Below are 17,521 nucleotides of genomic sequence, written 5' to 3' on the forward strand. Positions count from 1 at the left end.
CCTTTTCACTAAACACACTCTCCTTACCCAAACACACCCACAACCCTCTTGGCAGGGTCAGGGAAGGGAAAGAGGATAAAACCTGAAAGAGCATTTATCTGAAGAACAAGAGTTAGTGGAAACCAAATCTATAGAAAATAAATTTTAAATAGTTTTGTTACCTAAATTCTCAAATCTGGCACTGAGGGTTCCCTGGCCTGGTGTCCTTAGAGCCAAGAGAACTGGACAGAGTTTGGCTCAGAAGCAAAGTAATCTATAATCACGATCAGCTAATGGAGAACTGTGAGTTCTGACTGTAAGAGCACTCACTTTCCCACTCAGGAGGTGGGCGGGGCTACTTGGTGAGAATCTCACCAGCCGAGACCGGATGAAGTTCTCGCAGAGGGTGGAGTTCTCGCGGGCTCAGCACCGCTAGGCTGGCGATGCGCCAGATCGCAGTGCTCGCGTCTCTGCGCTCGCCGGCCACTGCAGCCATGTTGAGTGTCTTGCTCCGCCTTCAGCTGAGGTGTGGGCGCAGCCCTTTTCCACGAGGAGCTCTGGTGAACAAGTGCGAGTCCTCTACATGTGGTGCTCTGCAAGCAAGTGAAAATAGAGTAAGCTCAAAGGAAAGAAAAGGTTAGACTTTAATCACCCAATTTCTATTTTTATTTTTTTTGGGAATTGTTAACGGGCTTTGCCAGTGACAGGTTTATTTTTAAACCAAAAAAGAGACTTCTAAACTAGAAAATACTGGAATTTTTTTTTTTTTTTCAATTGCTAAGCTCTCTTGTTTAGTGGACCTTGGCCTTGTGAAAAGTGAAAGTAAAAAGAGCTAAGTTTCTTTTTGCATCTACATTTTAATAGATGCAATTAATATGAGTAAATTTGCTACCGTGCCGCATTGTGGATATATAGCATTTAATATTAATTCTACATGTAGTTCCTATTTATTCTTTACTGTTTTATCACACTTAAATGCCATTGTCTCTGTGACAAGATGCATGACTATTCTCTTACAAAAATTATTTTAAAGGGAAGTTCATAAACAGTTCTCTGGCAACAAGTTTCTTTTGTTAGCAACTTTTCACTTAACAGTTTCCACTGAGTTGACATAAATTAGTGCATATATAGCATATATTAATTTAATACCCCCTATAGTTATGGCTGATCATTTGTTTCACAGATTTTTAGCCATCTTCTTCAGCTGTTCTCTTTAAGCATTAATTTAAATGGTATTTTCTAAACTGATACATAACTTTTTTTTGCTTCTTGTGTATAGCAGCTCAGTGAAAGATAATCTTAAAAAAATGAAAGCCGCATACTAAGTTCAAGCAACCCCATGTGCCTAGAAGATCTTATTCTAAATATGTCTGTTACACAGTATTGAGACAGTTTGAGCATACAACTAAAAGTATTACTGAGACTCTTCATTGCTATTTTAACCTTAACATTAAAATCAATTCTGAGAGAAGGGTATTTGAATAAAAAGGAAATTTATCCAGAGTATTCATTTGTACCACAGTATTCTGAGAGATAATTATTCATGTTGAAAGGATTTGAGTCATGTGTCTGTAATCTCTTTTTAAAAATTCTGTTTAAAGATCCTTTAAAAAGCTCTTAAAGGAAAAACGAGAAGGTAACAAATTATATGTATAATATAGATATCCTAAAAAGACACATGTTTTGTAGATGAATTTAAGTCTCTTAACTGAATATATTCTCAACAACAGAAAAGGGGTAATTTCAATCCCTATCAATTTATATAAGAAAAATATATATCATTAATGTAATGTATTTTGGTTAATCAGAGTGTGGGATTCCTTTCAGAGAAAAAACTTCATGAGAACAATATATTACTATTGGCAGGGAAAACAATATTCTAACATAAGCCTTTTCTAAGTTTTTTTTAATTTTTTTATTCTAGTTGATTTACAATGTTCTGCCAATTTCAGCTGTACAGCAAAGTGACCTAGTAATGCATATGTATACATTCTTTTTCTCACATTATTCTCCATCATGTTCCATCACAAGTGATTAGATATAGTTCCACTATACAGCAGGATCTCATTGTCTATCCACTCCAAATGTTATATAGTTTGCATATACTAACCCCAAACTCCTAAGTTTTTTAATCACAGACTTTTCTTTTTGAAGGTCTTTATCAAATTTTAGTTTATATTTTAAACACAGTTTTTTATTATTACTGGAGGAACATATGCTAGTAGAAGACAAAAGTTTAGATTGTTGAAAAGATGTATTTTTCCTAAAAGAAGAAATTTGAGACACAGAAAAATTGTGAGAATAATCTGGGAAGTAATTGGTCTTGGATTAATTCCAAATGGTAAAATTTAGGATGGATTTATTCTTCATTCATTATGGAAAACATGAAACATTTTTTAGGTTAAATCTATAAATGGTATAAAATATGTGTATCTATCATGTAGTATACTTAGGTTTTCTCAGAATGCTATTTTATTATTTTATGCCTGGAGATTAAAAAAAAAATCTTGGAAACAAACTTTTATTTTTCACAAATTTCTGCAACATCCATATCTTTGATTCTTCATTCACACATTGTCAGAGAAGTTGACCTCTGAGTTTGGTAGATTAATGGCAGAGCACCAAGTGGATATCAAACAAATGTGGCACTTCTAAAGCTCAAGCACCAAACTGCAAATTGGAAATACACCCCTGGTTATACTACCAACAAAGGAGACCCTTGATGTGTGATTCCACCCATCATTCCTCTTAAACCATTATCAGACAGCTGAGATCAGACAACAGTGAAAGAACATGTGCTTGATTGTTAGCATGTCAGATGTACATTAGTAAAAACAGTAGGGACAAGGGGCAAGATAAGAGGAAAGGCATCAACTTCTTTGTTCCATGTGTGAGGGTTTGTTTGAGAAGAAAAGAATTCTCAGAGGCACTGCCATATAACTCCCTATCATGAAGGCGTAGCTTTCCCCTCTGTTCATTTGATAATGAAGTTTATGTTCTTTCTTCCATAATGAAAATGATTAAGAGCTTGTTTTAACTGCATACTCATTCCTATCAATTTCAACTGAAAGCTCATTTTCATCTCATTGAATTTCTGATTGTTCTTGAAAGATCCCTTACCGATGGCCTGGTTTGGTTTAAGCAAGATCTTTCCCAGTCTACGTTTTCGTTAAGTATATGAAAGGATAGAGAAGAGTTAGGAGTTGTCTGCTTCAATCAGATCTTACAACTAAAAGTAAAAATTTTTAATAATTGAGTTTATTGCATATCATATTATACATGGTTTAACTATAGTTAAACCATAACCATAAGGGCTTAAGTTCAGAAGTAAATGCAGATCTCTCAAAATCTTATAGTTCTACTTGAGACATTTCTCAAAGAGAATATAGAACTTTTTGATCTGAAAAGATACTGTGTTAGTAATGAAGACAACCAAATTAGTAGCCAGAAGATACTGAGTTCAAAAAATAAATTTGTAAAACGTAATTGAATTTGTAAAAAAATTTTTTCATAGATGCAGGGAAAAAGCAGGTATACAGTAATTCACAAGTTCTTTTTTCTCTATTTCCCCAAATTTACTAATTTGGGCAATGCTTTTCTTAAGTTTACTTAATCCTTTTTTAAAAACAATTGTCTTCACAAAGATAATGTGTACTTATTCCACAATGTATATAATTGTTGTATTTAAAATTTACATAATTATTTATCTGTTGAAGAGACAAATTGTTTTATTTTCTCCTTTATTGACTTACCACTTCAATAAAGTAGTACTTCTCCTTTATTACCACCTACTTTAAAAACTGTTAAAAAAAATGGTTTGTGAAAACCAAAAAAATGATTATCTTTAACTCAATTATTTTGTTCCACTTGCTCAAATAATGAATAGTTGAGGCTGGAATATTATGATATTTGTATTAAAATGTGTTAAGTTGCTGTACACAGTAGTTCTTATAACTTTATTAGAATTCAATGTATTTGCATTATAAAAGTTTAAAATAAACACCAGTGTCACATTCAGATAAATTCATAAAGTAACAAGAATAAAAATATGAAAGTTTTGAATTCCCATCATAATTTCACTTCGTTGAAAAGGAAAATATGACTTCTGTAAAGTATTTCCAGCTAAATTTTAAAAGTAAGGAACAGCTGAAAACTCTTTAACTCTTTTCATTAACTACAAACCAAAACATTTATTCAGAAAACCTAAATTCAGAATATATTGAATTAAAATTTTAAGTCCCAAATACTAAGAATTTCCTTTCTAAGATCTAAAAATGAATCAGTTCTGTTGTGTCTAAAATCACTTAGCTAGTATAGTATCAAGTGTATCCCAGTGCATATTGGAAACAAATATATATAAATATGTGCAAATATTTATGGATGCATGTGAAAATATTTGCATTGGTTATATATATGTGGGTGGGGGTGGGTGACAAATGTAAGTATTTCCACATTATTTCAGCATTTATTATAGGACATACTGAAATACTTTGAACATACTTTTGAGTAGAAATTATTTTTATGTATTTTTGATAGGAAATCTTTCTCTTTGGTTTGAGTTAAATTTATAGTTGTTGACAAGACTATCAATTGTTTTAAATAACTCAGTAACATTTTTAGCAATTTCAATAATTACAAATAATATTTTTCATCCAGAAATGTAATCTGTTTGAGGATATATTTTCAAACATGTTTTACCTGTCTGGATTTGGTACATTTTTATATAATAAAGTGATTGTAACATATAAATACAAATGTTGCAATTTTGAAAATAAATGCCTTAGAAATATAAAATGTACTCAGTAAAATTAAAGAGGAATAGACAATGGTCTCATTTTTAAAAATACTTTCTTATAATCAAGAAATTACAAAATAATTTTTGAAAGGAAGAAAAATAGCACATGTTTTCCTGATTTAAGATTATTCACTGGTTGACATGTGGATCACACATCCTCTTCTTGACTGAAACATAAACTTTGAAAACTTGTTTGGGAATACACAACTAAGCAGTGCATTCAGCTACAAGTAACTGAACTTGTATGTAAAAGTGGCTTAAATCATAAGGACATTTATCATTTTCCTAAACAGGAACCTAGAGATAAGCGGTTTATGGATTAGTTCATTATCAAAACTCTTTCTTTATACTATGTCAGGTTTTGTATTAATGCATTTTTTGCCTCATGGTCGAAAGATGGCCTCTTGAACACTTTGTCATGCCCATTGCCCATGTTTAAAGTACAAAGAACAAGAAAGAGGCAATGGTCATTTTTTGGAAACCCTTAGCATGTTTCTTTTGTGTCTTATTGGCCAAATGTTTGTCACACAGCCACTCCTAGCTGCAAGGAAGCCCGAGAAAGCAAATATGGCAAAAAAGAAACACACAAGTTTGGGCATATTGTTTTCCCAAACAAAACCATGAATCAGTTTAAAAATAAGACAGGATAAGTAGAAGGAAAAGACTCTTATACAAAGCATTGTAATATAATTTTAAAATGTCTTCTTAAAAAAATTATTTATTTATTTATTTATTTCCACTGTATAACATGGGGACCAAGTTATACATACATGTATACATAATTTTTCCTCCCATTGTCGTGTTGTGATGTAAGTATCTAGACAAAGTTCTCAGTGCTACACAGCCAGATCTCATTGTAAACCATTCCAAAAGCAATAGTTTGTATCTGTTAACCCCCAAGCTCCCGATCCCTCCTCCTTCCTCCCCCTCCCTCCCCCTCCTTCTTGGGAAACAACAAGTCTATTCTCCAAGTCCATGATTTTCTTTTCTTTGGAAAGGTTCATTTGTGCTGTATATTAGATTCCAGATATAAGTGATATATGATATTTGTCTTTTTCTTTCTGATTTACTTCACTAAGTATGAGGGCCTCCAGTTCCATCCATGTTGCTGCAAATGGCATTATGTCATTCTTTTTTTATGGCTAAGTAGTATTCCATTGTGTATATATATCACATCTTCCGAATCCAATCATCTGTCGATGGACATTTGTGTTGTCTCCATGTCTTGGCTATTGTGAATAGAGCTGCAATGAACATGCAGGTGCATGTGTCTTTTATAAGAAAGTTTTGTCCGGATATATGGCCAAGAGTGGGATTGCTGGGTCATATGGTAGTTCTATGTATAGATTTCTAAGGTACCTCCATACTGTTCTCCATAGTGGCTGTACCAGCTTACATTCCCACCAACAGTGCAGAAGGGTTCCCTTTTCTCCACACCCCCTCCAGCATTTGTTATTTGTGGACTTATTAATGATGGCCATTCTGACTGGTGTGAGGTGGTATCTCATGGTAGTTTTGATTTGCATTTCTCTAATAATCAGTGATGTTGAGCATTTTTTCATGTGCTTATTGGCCATCTGTGTATCTTCCTTGGAGAATTGTCTATTCAGGTCTTTTGCCCATTTTTCCATTGGGCTGTTGGCTTTTTTGCTGTTGAGTTGTATAAGTTGCTTGCATATTTTAGAGATTAGGCCCTTGTCAATTGCATCATTTGAAACTATTTTCTCCCATTCTGTAAGTTGTCTCTTTGTTTTCTTTTCGGTTTCCTTTGCTGTGCAAAAGCTCGTCAGTTTGATTAGGTCTCATTGGTTTATTTATTCTTTTTTTATTTATTACTCTGGAGAAGCTAGATTGTAAAATGTATAGAATTTTTAAAGTTAGCCTTTTGTTCTATGAAGATTAATTATCTTCTGTATTATTTTTACTGACAGAAAAAAATGGACTATTGAAAAGTACTTGGGATAAAAGTAAATTTTAAAAATATAAGGTGGGTGTTCCTGTTGTGGGTCAGCGGTAATGAATCTGACTAATATCTATGAGGATGTGGGTTTGACAGTCCCTGGCCTCACTTAGTGGATTAAGGATCTGGTGTTGCCATGAGCTGTGACGTAGGTTGCAGACATGGCTCGTATCCGGGAGTTGCCGTGGCTATGGTATAGGGCCGGCAGCTGTAGCTCTCATTCTACCGCTGGCCTGGGAATTTCCTTATGCTCCAAGTGTGGACCTAAAAAGCAAAATAAATAAATAAATAAATAAATGTAATATATCAAAGGAAAGTTAATTATCTTTTAATACAATATAGATATTAAATCAGAAAAAAGTTATTTGTATCACCTACCTCATATCCACAGTGCCTTTCAGACCTCATGAGTTTTTGATATCATCTTTTCCTTGTACCTTACATTACGTTGTACCTTTATAGAATACAGCAGTTATTGAATACAGTTTGGCATTTAAGTCAATCACATTCAGCTGCTTTTTAAAATGAGAGAAATTCATAATTCCCTATTATAATTAGAGTGGTATTTTAAATTAAACTATTATTTCTGTTGCTATTGATTTTTTTTTTTTGAAAACTAGTCTCAATAAGGTTTCTATTTAAGATCTCAGAAAATTGTGACATAAACTTTTCCAAATGCTGCTTTTTAACTCATACAGGAAGGATTACATCTAAAACATTCTTGGGGTGTCCCACCCTTTTTAACTTCCACTATCATGAGAAAGAAAATAATTGGGAATGAATGAGATGAGGAATAAAAGGGGAAGAGGATCATGGGAAAGAAATCTATGCTTAATTTAGGTAAAACTCCCCGAAGACATCTCTTCAGATAGTTGAAACTGTGTGAAGAAAAGAAAATATTCACTTGGATATTTAATTTAAAGAATGATAGGTATAACATGCATTCCAGGAGCCCCAATTTTTTCCCTCATTCAGGAAACCAAGCAGTTCCAATTTGAAAATCTTATTGTAATACAGTTACATGGCTCCTTTAAGACATTTAAAATACACACACAACAACGATTACAATGGTTGTTGGTCTTCCGTCTCGGGAATTTATTTCTTATTTTGAAGTAAGTAATCCACCTTCATCCATTTCCTCTCATTCTGGCCTCGAAGGAGATGAAGAGCACCTGGTGTTCTATATAATTGCCCTTGATATTGCTGAAAGGGTTGTAGTACCTTTCATTCATGTCTTCCAAAAGCAAAATTAACCTCTTTTTCTATTACATTCTGCATATATATATTCTATTTCCTAAGCCTTTACCCATGTTTGCTCTTTGTTTTCAACTTTGGAGTTGCCCCAAATCTACCTATTGTGTAATGACTCTCAGAACCCAAGAGAATAGCCAAGAAAATAACCTGGAGGAAAATAAAATCCCATCAAATGTTTCTAAATATTTTACAATTTAGGAAGAGCAAAGGAAGTCCTTGACATATATAAGATAATTGAAACTGTAATCAAAACCATTCTTTTACTCTCCCCCCTTTACATTTGTAATTTCAAAAAATACATATCCGTTCACATGCTTTCTTTCAGTTATCCATCCTCCAAAGTATTAGCAACCTGTTTAAAACAAAACAAAAAGAAAACCCTAAACAGATTAGTTTATCATCTTAAGCTATTAAATGCGTATGTTCTGCATGCCAAAATGCACATGTATGCACACAGGAACACCCCCCACACACTTTCCCCTCCCATCCCTTTCCTTCTCTTTCTCTCCCCTCCACTCTTCCCTCTCACACAAAAGTTGTCAAATACAAAGGCCTCTTCTTGGGAATTCTGAAGTCAGTGGGTAGAATCTTCCAGGATCCTGAGCTTGCTTTATTCAGTATATTTTCCTTTACTCCTTTCATATCAATATTTATTTTACTTTTCCTTCTCTTTTTGTTTTTCTAGTAGATGTCTATTCTGACAAGTTTTCTTTACATTGTTGTAGGAAATATATTCTATTTCTAGGCCAAAGCCATAAAATTACTATTTTTAAATTATTTATCAGATTTCTTTAGGTAATGGGGAAAAAATGTTTTAAGAAGAACAAAAGGAAAAAAATGTAATAGAAAACTTACACATGTAAAGTGGTAGCTGAGCAGGATTTACAGGGGTCTCTGTGTGTTCATACTTCCTATCACAACCAGCTGTAATATATTTCACAAAAATAACTAGACCGTAATTTTACATAGGGTATTATTTGCAAATTTTAAAAATGGGATTTTTTTTTCCAGGGTTGTCCATTATACTTAGAGTAATTTTTTTTTTCCTCAAAGTGTATCATAAAGATCAACTGACTTAGATGGGTAGGAAGGTACATACTATTTAATATGCAAATTTGGGACACATGCCAAATTTTCTGTGCCAGGGCCCAGGGATGCCAGTGTTTTCCAAGATCAACAGTTGACCTTAAATCCACATTAACATGAAAACCACTGATGTAGAAGCCATATAACCCAAGGCAAAAATACTCTCTGTATTTCTCATTCTAACTCCAGACCCAATGCCAAAAATTTTAAAGCAGATTGCAGTCAGTTTAAAATAAATGTGAAGGGCAAATTTAAATAAAAAATAAAAACATACATTCTGAAGGGTGAGCCATCTCCTTCAGCTTGTTGGCAAGTCATCAGTGATTTTGAGCACAGGTTGAAATAGTGATGTTCTCTCATCCTAATGACTGTTTTTAAAATCCATATTTCAATACCTCTTGCCACATAGCAAAGTGGTCTCCTTAAATATTGGACTTGTGAGGAGAAGGCCTTAGTATATATATTACATTTTAGGGATGGGTCTTATAGGATCAGAACAGAGGATGTGCATGTCTTAAATTCTTACCGTCTTCATTCATCAGCTCATATAAGTTATGTCAGTTTTGGAGTTCCCATGTTGGCTCAGCAGGTGAAGGACCTGACATAGTCTCTGTGAGGATGTGGGTTTGATCTCTGGCTTCCCTCAGTGGGTTAAGGATCTGGCTTTGCTACAGGCTGCCATGTAGTTGCAGATGTGGCTTGGATCTGGTGTTGCTGTGGCTGTGGCTTAGGCCTGCAGCTGCAGCTCTGATTCAACCCCTAGCCTAGGAACTTACGTATGCATTAGGTGTGGCCATTTAAAAAAAAAAAAAGTTATGTCAGTTTGCTGGCCAGTTTCTAGCACATGTTAAGATATAGGAATGCTCTATGGATTTTATTTGCAGTTTTCTTTCTTCCTGGCACAAAAGTTCCCAAGTAATGGCATTGCCTTATGTTTCTACAGCGCTTGATGACAATTTTACCAAAATGCTACCATGTCCATTGATCACCTTTGAGATTAAAAGAAATATTGTGAGGAAGACTGGTGTATGATCAGTCAGATTAATGATTACTTAAGGTGAAATGGAAGCTAAAAAAGGTAGGTAACCTATCTTGTATCTTGTGTGTTTCAGACTTCAGATTAACTCTCAGAGCTTTTAATTTTAAAAGTGATGGCTTTCTCCATCATTGTGTGTAACCTTCTATTAACTACTATAATGTTTGCTTACAATTTGTACATTTTTAAACATAACATACATACTTTTATTCCTTTATTTCAGTCCCTTCACTAAAGTTTGAGCTCCAAGATAGCAGGTTTTTTTGTTTTCCTGACTTTTTTATGTCTCTATGTTTAGTGACTAGACTAGTTAAAAGGTAAATAGTAGGCGTTCAATAAATTATATTTGAAAATAAATGCCCTCCCCATAGCTGTTCTTATCTTTAATCCCTCTAACTCAAATAAACAGTCTTCTCTTTTCCTAAGAACAAACCTAAATTAGTTTGAGATTACCAAAATATCATAAGGGAAAAAGTAAATGGTGTCATAAATTACCATTTACTTGTAAGTTTCTCCTCAGTTGTTTTATTGCTGTTTTCCTCCTCAGATTCAACATCAGTCATCTATGGAAAATGAATAGGTGATCTTCTAGGTATGTTCCAAGCTTTAGTAATTCATGACCTAAGGAATAACTGTAGTCATGAAGTTAAGATGTAAATGTTTAATTACAATAATTATCAACAATGTTTCTGTACACTATAGTAGAGAAGCTAGAGAAAAGTGTATGTGAGTGTAAAACACTTAAAGTTGATATACAAGAGAAATGTTTTATTAGTTTATTGGAAGATATTTCATTTTTCTCATACAAAAGTATTACCTAGTGATATCTAATGACTTTCCATGTTTTGTTGTTATTATCATTTTGACCTCTTGTGTTTCATAATATGTTTGCAAACAATTACATCCACCTAGGGGAAATTGTTTAGAGACCTAACAGCCTTCTATGAGTCAAAATCATTTATGCATAGAACAAGTAAAAATCAATTAACATATAGGAATATAACATGTATAGCTGGTAAATCTGAAATTGCTAATGTAGATTGCCACTCCAGTCAATATATATCAAACATTTCTATCAAATGTACCATCTATCATGTATGTGCATTGCTTTTGTAGTTTTTATTTCCCTTTTTATTGTAGAAAGTATATATTACTGTGACTAAAAACTACTCTTTGGGGAATACAGTGGTTTCCAGGTCAGTGGAAATGTGGATTTAAATATTAAAAAGTGGAGTAGTTTAACCCTAGTTTGACCTTTATCACCTCTCAGGTGAATTGGGTGTATTTGAAAGAATGTATCTGAAAAACAACAGAGTAGCGAAAAAAATTACATCTGTGTAACCCTGTGGTCAATCCAATAACAGTATTTTTAATGAATAAGTTCAAAACAGTATACATGTGTGTATGTCCACTGTGTCTCTTTGTGCATATTTGTATTTATGTACTTATGTATTTTCAATGCATTGTCTGTCTTGTGAATATTTCAGTCTTTCAAGACATCATTTGCTTTTTCTACCAAAGTATCAATCTCCATTTATATTACTCTAGCAAGTAAACTTCAAGCTTCAAATAAGTTAAGAAATACTGCCATGAAAGCTGGAAAGAAGGAGTCTAAAGACCAACTTATTGGAATTCCTGCTATGGCTCAGTGGGTTAAGAACCTAACTAGCATCCATGAGGATGTGGGGTTCATTCCTTGGCCTTGCTCAGTGGATTAAGGATCCAGTGTTGCTGTGAGCTCTGGTGTAGGTTGCAGACACGGCTCGGATCCTATGTTGCTGTGGCTGTGGTATAGGGCCACAGCTGCAGCTCCAATTCTACTCCTGGCCTCGGAACTTCCTTATGCCATGGATGTGGCCCTAAAAAAGCAAAAAAAAAAAAAAAAAAAAAAAAAAAAAAAAAATATATATATATATATATATATATATATAATTTTTTGTAGTAGTTATTTCCCCAATACAATTTTTCTTCCTACTGTACAGCATGGTGACCCAATTACACATACATGTACACATTCTATTTTTGCACATTATCATGCTCCATCAGAAGTGACTAGACATAGTTCTCAGTGCTACATAAAAAGATAAATAAATTAAAAATAAAGTTTAACTTATAGATTCCCATTTGTAAATTGTAATTGAACATCTTTCTTAATAGGATTTTCAGCAAGTTACAAAATATTTAATCCTTTGCCAAGTATTTTCTGTGCTTTTTTGACTCCATGGTTCATAAGAGTTGCATGTGTGCATTTGAGCAAAGTCTTTGGCTTACCCCAAGTGTGTGAAGGCTTTTTGCTATGAAATAAGATTTTTCAACTACTGTACATTTCTTAGGGTAAAGAGTGGAGGGTGGGGGGTGTGGGCTTGCACACCTAGAAAAACCAGACAGTTCATAAATTCGTGAGTTAAGCAGGATAGGACAGCATGGTAATAGGGACTTTGTGAGGCTTTCTATATCCATTACATCCATATACCTCTATATCCAAATTTACATCTATGCTGTATTTTAATCTTGATCCACATCTACCTATACAACAATAATACCTACTTATACAAATATCCTTACCTCTACATAAATCTACCTGTTTCTGTCTGTCTGTCTTCTATGTTCTTTCTTCCTATCTATCTATCTATCTATCTATCTATCTATCTATCTATCTATCTATCTAAATAGGACCAGCCTGTGGATCAGACCTTCAGATCTAACCCACCCAGGCTTGGAGTAAAAAACTATTTTGCTGCAGAGTTGGGTAGTGAATTGAAATCTCCTACTTCAGTGGAGTACTGAAAGTCAACCGAAAGGCCTTTCTAACACTTGAGGTAGGCTCAGTTCCTGTGCAAACAAAACTTTTGCTGATTTTACTATTGCTAGTTTAGTTATAAGATTAATAAATAACTTACACAATTTATTTGATATTATCAGCAAGTGTGACAATCTATATTACACATTACTGTGAGTGAAATAATTATGCTGACAATGCAGAGAGCAAACATTAGTCTGAAATAATACTTGACTGAAAAGCAACAAGATAATCAAGCATTTAAACTCATTTTCTTAATGTTTGGGTTTTTTCTTCAAAAGAATAGCTTTGTTAAATGAAGAATTAGAGACCATGTGCTATAGGGTCGAGGTGATATTGGGGAAATATGGCATCTTTCCTAAAGAGGAGCCAGCTCATGTTCAGTCACTAGGCCCAGTTAGTGGTTTATGGCGGTAAAGAAGAACATATATTTTAAGTAGTAACATTTGACATTTTAAAGAGGGAAAGATGCTTTTACAGAAATCCTTGAAATAACATGAAAGAAATAATATTAAGAGAGACAAAGAGAGTGTTGATGGAGTATTTTGACTGAAGTTCTTTCAAAGTATGAGAGGAAGTTGCCATATTCTAGATAAAGAAGGGAGGATTAAAGTGTGTCTGACTATGTCAGAATAGTAAATTCAGATGGAAAAGTTTTCATTGTTTAAAGTGGATGTGTGCCACTGAAGTAGTTAATGGATTAAGTTTTGATTTTCCTCAATGGGATCTTAAGCCAAGGTTTCAAAATGAACACTAGAAAATTGATTTGAAGAAAAACTGAGACACATTAGTTTTCTTTTTCAAGTTTTCTTTCAAGGGCGAATTTTAAATGATATTATTGTCCCCTAGTGTTTGAAATGCTGTGACAGCTGTTTGGAAAAAAATCAACTATTCACCCCATGTTTTATTTATACAATTATTTAGACAACAAAATAGTCAAAAATCAAAGTAAGTTCTCATAGTCTATTCAAACTAACTCAAAAGACAAATATAGACACTGAAACCTTGTAACAGTGTTATACAGGCAGAAAAGAATTCACTGTGAAATGGACTCCATCAAGGGGATTTAGTTCCTAAAAATGCCTGAAGACTTGCTTTGGTACATCCTGAGAATGATGTACTATGAGACAGTGCCTTGGATATTTTCACTGTGTGTGAGTATTTAAAATACTTGGCCTTTTGGGCAGATAGAATTATGGAATTTGGGGATCTCAAGTAGATAAACATTCCATTTTCCACCAATGACACTGATATTTTCACAATTTATTTATTTTTTCAATAGTCTAATCCACACAGCTAGAAATAATCCATGGTTTATTCATTTATACAATAAAGTCATATATTTACCCACTCAGCATTATTCATTGCTATTAGTAGACTATGGGGTAATAGGTTTTAAACACTATAAAGCTCTATATAAATAAAAATATGGTAAATTTCAGGGGAATCAGTTAAAGAGGATATAAATTCCATAGTGAATTCATAATGATAATACATAATTTGAATTAATGCATTTTAAAAACCCTGTGCATCTACATTCAGACAATATACTCTCTCTTATCAATAGAAAGGTATTTTCCCTCAGGGGACAAAGAAATTTTATTCTCTGAAGAAAAACTATTAGGAATGGATGTAACAAAGGGAAAGACCTTCCACACATGGAAATCTTACAGAACTTAGCCTAGCATTTGAAGTGATTGTTAAATATTTCTGTAAAACTCCCACGTGAAATATTCTAATCTAAGAATAATTAAAGTGAGAACATTTCATCATCTATAAAGTGAAGGGTTGGATTAGAGGATCATTCCAAGAAATTATATCACATTTATGGAAAATGCAAAGAGAAAGGTGTATATGTAGGACAAGGGTTCAGAAATGAATTTGGGGAAGGCAGAGTCACATCAGAGGTGAATGCTAAAAGGAAATCTCTTGCAATATGCATGGTTTCAAGGCGAATTTGTGGTGAAGAGCCTGGGTACGAGGACTCAAAGGAGCTGGATAAAGTGAACAGGCCAGCATGAAACAAGATAAATGAGCAATGACTGAGTGGGCCCTAGAGAGGAAGGAGCAAGATTACTGTAGCTACAAAGCCAGTTATGTAATTGTTGGCACAAGCATTGTTTGTGACTTGTGTCAGAGTGCATGCAAGTAGGGAAGCCCTGGATTTATCCAGTAGGGCATATTTTGTGGCTTCTGGGTTGGGGTTTGGCCAAGAGAAGTTACAGGCGCCTGTGGTATGGGGTTATACATACTTACCCTTTTTTCATTTCCAATTATAACAGAGTAAACTGGAATAACATCAGGTATTAAACCATGTGTTCTGTGTCTGATATTTCTTTAGCAGTTAAATTCTGTAACTATTTTTTATTCCAATTTAAACTTTTGTCTGGTACTCAGTAGTGTTTTGCAACTGCATTAACCTTCTCCTCTTTTTCCCTTTTTTTTTTAAGTATAGTTGATTTACAGTGTTTCTTCAAGTTTTCTTGTAGAGCAAAGTGATCCAATCTCACACATTTCCCTGTGCTTTAACTCTTTCAATCCATCTTGGTATGTGGAAATAGTTTGTATAAAGATAATGTATTATTTCTTGCTTATAAATGTGTGAAGATTAAAAAAAATAAGCCACAGATCCATTATCACAAAACTTCTTTAAAAATTTGTTGACACTCTTTAGAAAGGCACAGTCAGGTTTTGATTTATTGAGCAGATTTCAGTTTTGATAAGAATGTTACAACTTGTGAACATTATGACTATCTTTCACTTGGAAAACTCTTTGTAGATACCTTAATAATAGATAAATAAGCCCAATGGATTGATTTTATGTGTGAGGTTGTACCAAATAATGCCACCTTCCAACCATCGGTGATAGTATAAACCTCAGGATAAGTATTTGTATTGGATGATAATATATTTAAGGAATTTGACATGGATTCCCTCATTCAGTCATGAGAAAAGACATCATGACAAATAACATCATTATTCCCATTTTACAAAGTTGAAAATTGAGTCCTTAAGATGTTATGTAGCTTGTTTAATGTCACATAGCTGAGAAGTCTTAACTCTAGGAATAAAAACTTAAAGAGTTTGAAATCAGAGCCTGATATATTAGCTTCTGCAAATGCCATTCCCATAGACTGTCATGTTCACCAAACTCTACTATTGAAATGGAAGAAATGTTTTATTAAAGTAGTACTTTCTTGTTTGACTGAAATGATGGAGTTGGGTATCTCAACAGAGGCCTTTATCCCACACCTGCAGTAGAATCTTCTGGTTAGCAGGGGAGAAGGGCTGCCAGTTTTGGCTTAGCTGGTCTGAAGCTGTGACCCTGCTATTTTAATTTGATATTTGAGGAGGGAGTGGAGAGGGAAGAACAGCAAAAGGAGACTGGGAGAGTAGCTTGTATTATTGGTACAGCATATGGTTGAAGTGCAGTTCAACATTTATTAAATATACATCAATAATTTCAAGAACCCACATAATCTGGTGACCACTGTTTTTTCCGGCCTCCTCTAAATCACTTCTTTCTTTCCTATATGTTTCTTATTGCCCTGTTGACCTGTGTTAGATATGCCATGATGCTTCCACATCTTAAAGCTTTTCGCCTATGGTTTCTCTTCTATTTGTGATCCATCTTCTCTTTCATTGTAAAGCTCACATGTATCATGACAACTCAAATTGCTGTGAAAACTGAGAGATTTCCCCAAATCTAATTGCTGGTCCTTATGTGATTCCGTTATTCTTCTTTAATAATTCTTTTCTTGAGCTTACTACAGTGGATTCTCTCTAGTTGACCACAAGATCATTCAAGTTAGGGAAAGTACTATAGTATCTAGCCCTTGGTGTTCTGATGTGAGTTAGGGCAGAATATAAAGACATGTTTTGTTTTAAATTGAAAATGATGACTCATGGCTCACTTCAGTTTACTGTTGAATGGGCAAACAAGTATAAACCACAATATTGTTGGGAGAGGCAGTTTGCCATGGGCCTGAGTGTCCTGTGGGTTCTTGCTGGGTATACCAAGAATGTAAGACTATGACCTCTCTGTACTTGGGCCATTTCTCAGGGCTGCATTTTCAGTGAGGGATGAGGACTAAAAGCAGTCTTGCTTGCCATTTATGATAAAAACAGTGAACTTCTCACGTTTAGTATTCCTCAGTCATGACACCATTGTGAATCCAACATTGATATGGTTCCCTCTGGGTGACCCTCCTGGGGCTGGGAGAAGGGAAACAAGAATTAACATGAACATGAAGCTGATGCTTGCCTGTGGAGCTCTAAATAATGAAGTTCTTTGCTTATGACCTAGGAGTTTTATGTCTTCTGTCAGTAACTATGAAACAGAAATAGACTAGTTTATTCGTACGCAAGTAGGTAAAATCCAGAAATTTTTACAGGTCTTAGGAGGTACAAGTAAGTGTGAGTACACCTTATTTCCTAATTCCTCAGAAAAATAAAGCAAAATTATCTTTTGTGTGTGTGTGTGTGTCTTTTTAGGGCTACACCCATGGCATATGGAGGTTCCTAGGTTAGGAGTCGAATTGGAGCTGTAGCTGCCAGCCTACACCAAAGCCATAGCAATGCCAGATCTGAGCCGTGTCTGTGACCTACACC

General features: G+C 34.3%; 1 long non-coding RNA gene across 11 annotated transcripts in view; it reads left to right on the top strand.

Annotated features, from left to right (window-relative positions):
• Positions 1 to 373: 373 nt before the first annotated feature.
• Positions 374 to 17,521, top strand: part of LOC146397797 (uncharacterized) — a 360,152-nt gene continuing 343,004 nt past the window's right edge. For 8 of the 11 annotated variants that reach the window (XR_014823597.1, XR_014823596.1, XR_014823600.1 and 5 more), the window contains exon 1: positions 397 to 615. This is a non-coding gene — a long non-coding RNA (uncharacterized LOC146397797). Of the gene's footprint in view, positions 616 to 10,017; positions 10,153 to 10,657; positions 10,703 to 17,521 lie in introns of all 11 variants that reach the window. The other 3 variants (XR_014823604.1, XR_014823605.1, XR_014823601.1) reach the window with 3 other exon arrangements.

Source organism: Sus scrofa, chromosome 13 (genome assembly GCF_054392235.1).
Source record: "Sus scrofa isolate SSC_HxYL_T2T_F1_AM1 chromosome 13, Sscrofa_HxYL_maternal_Yorkshire_Landrace_v2.0, whole genome shotgun sequence".
Classification (NCBI taxonomy): domain Eukaryota; kingdom Metazoa; phylum Chordata; class Mammalia; order Artiodactyla; family Suidae; genus Sus; species Sus scrofa.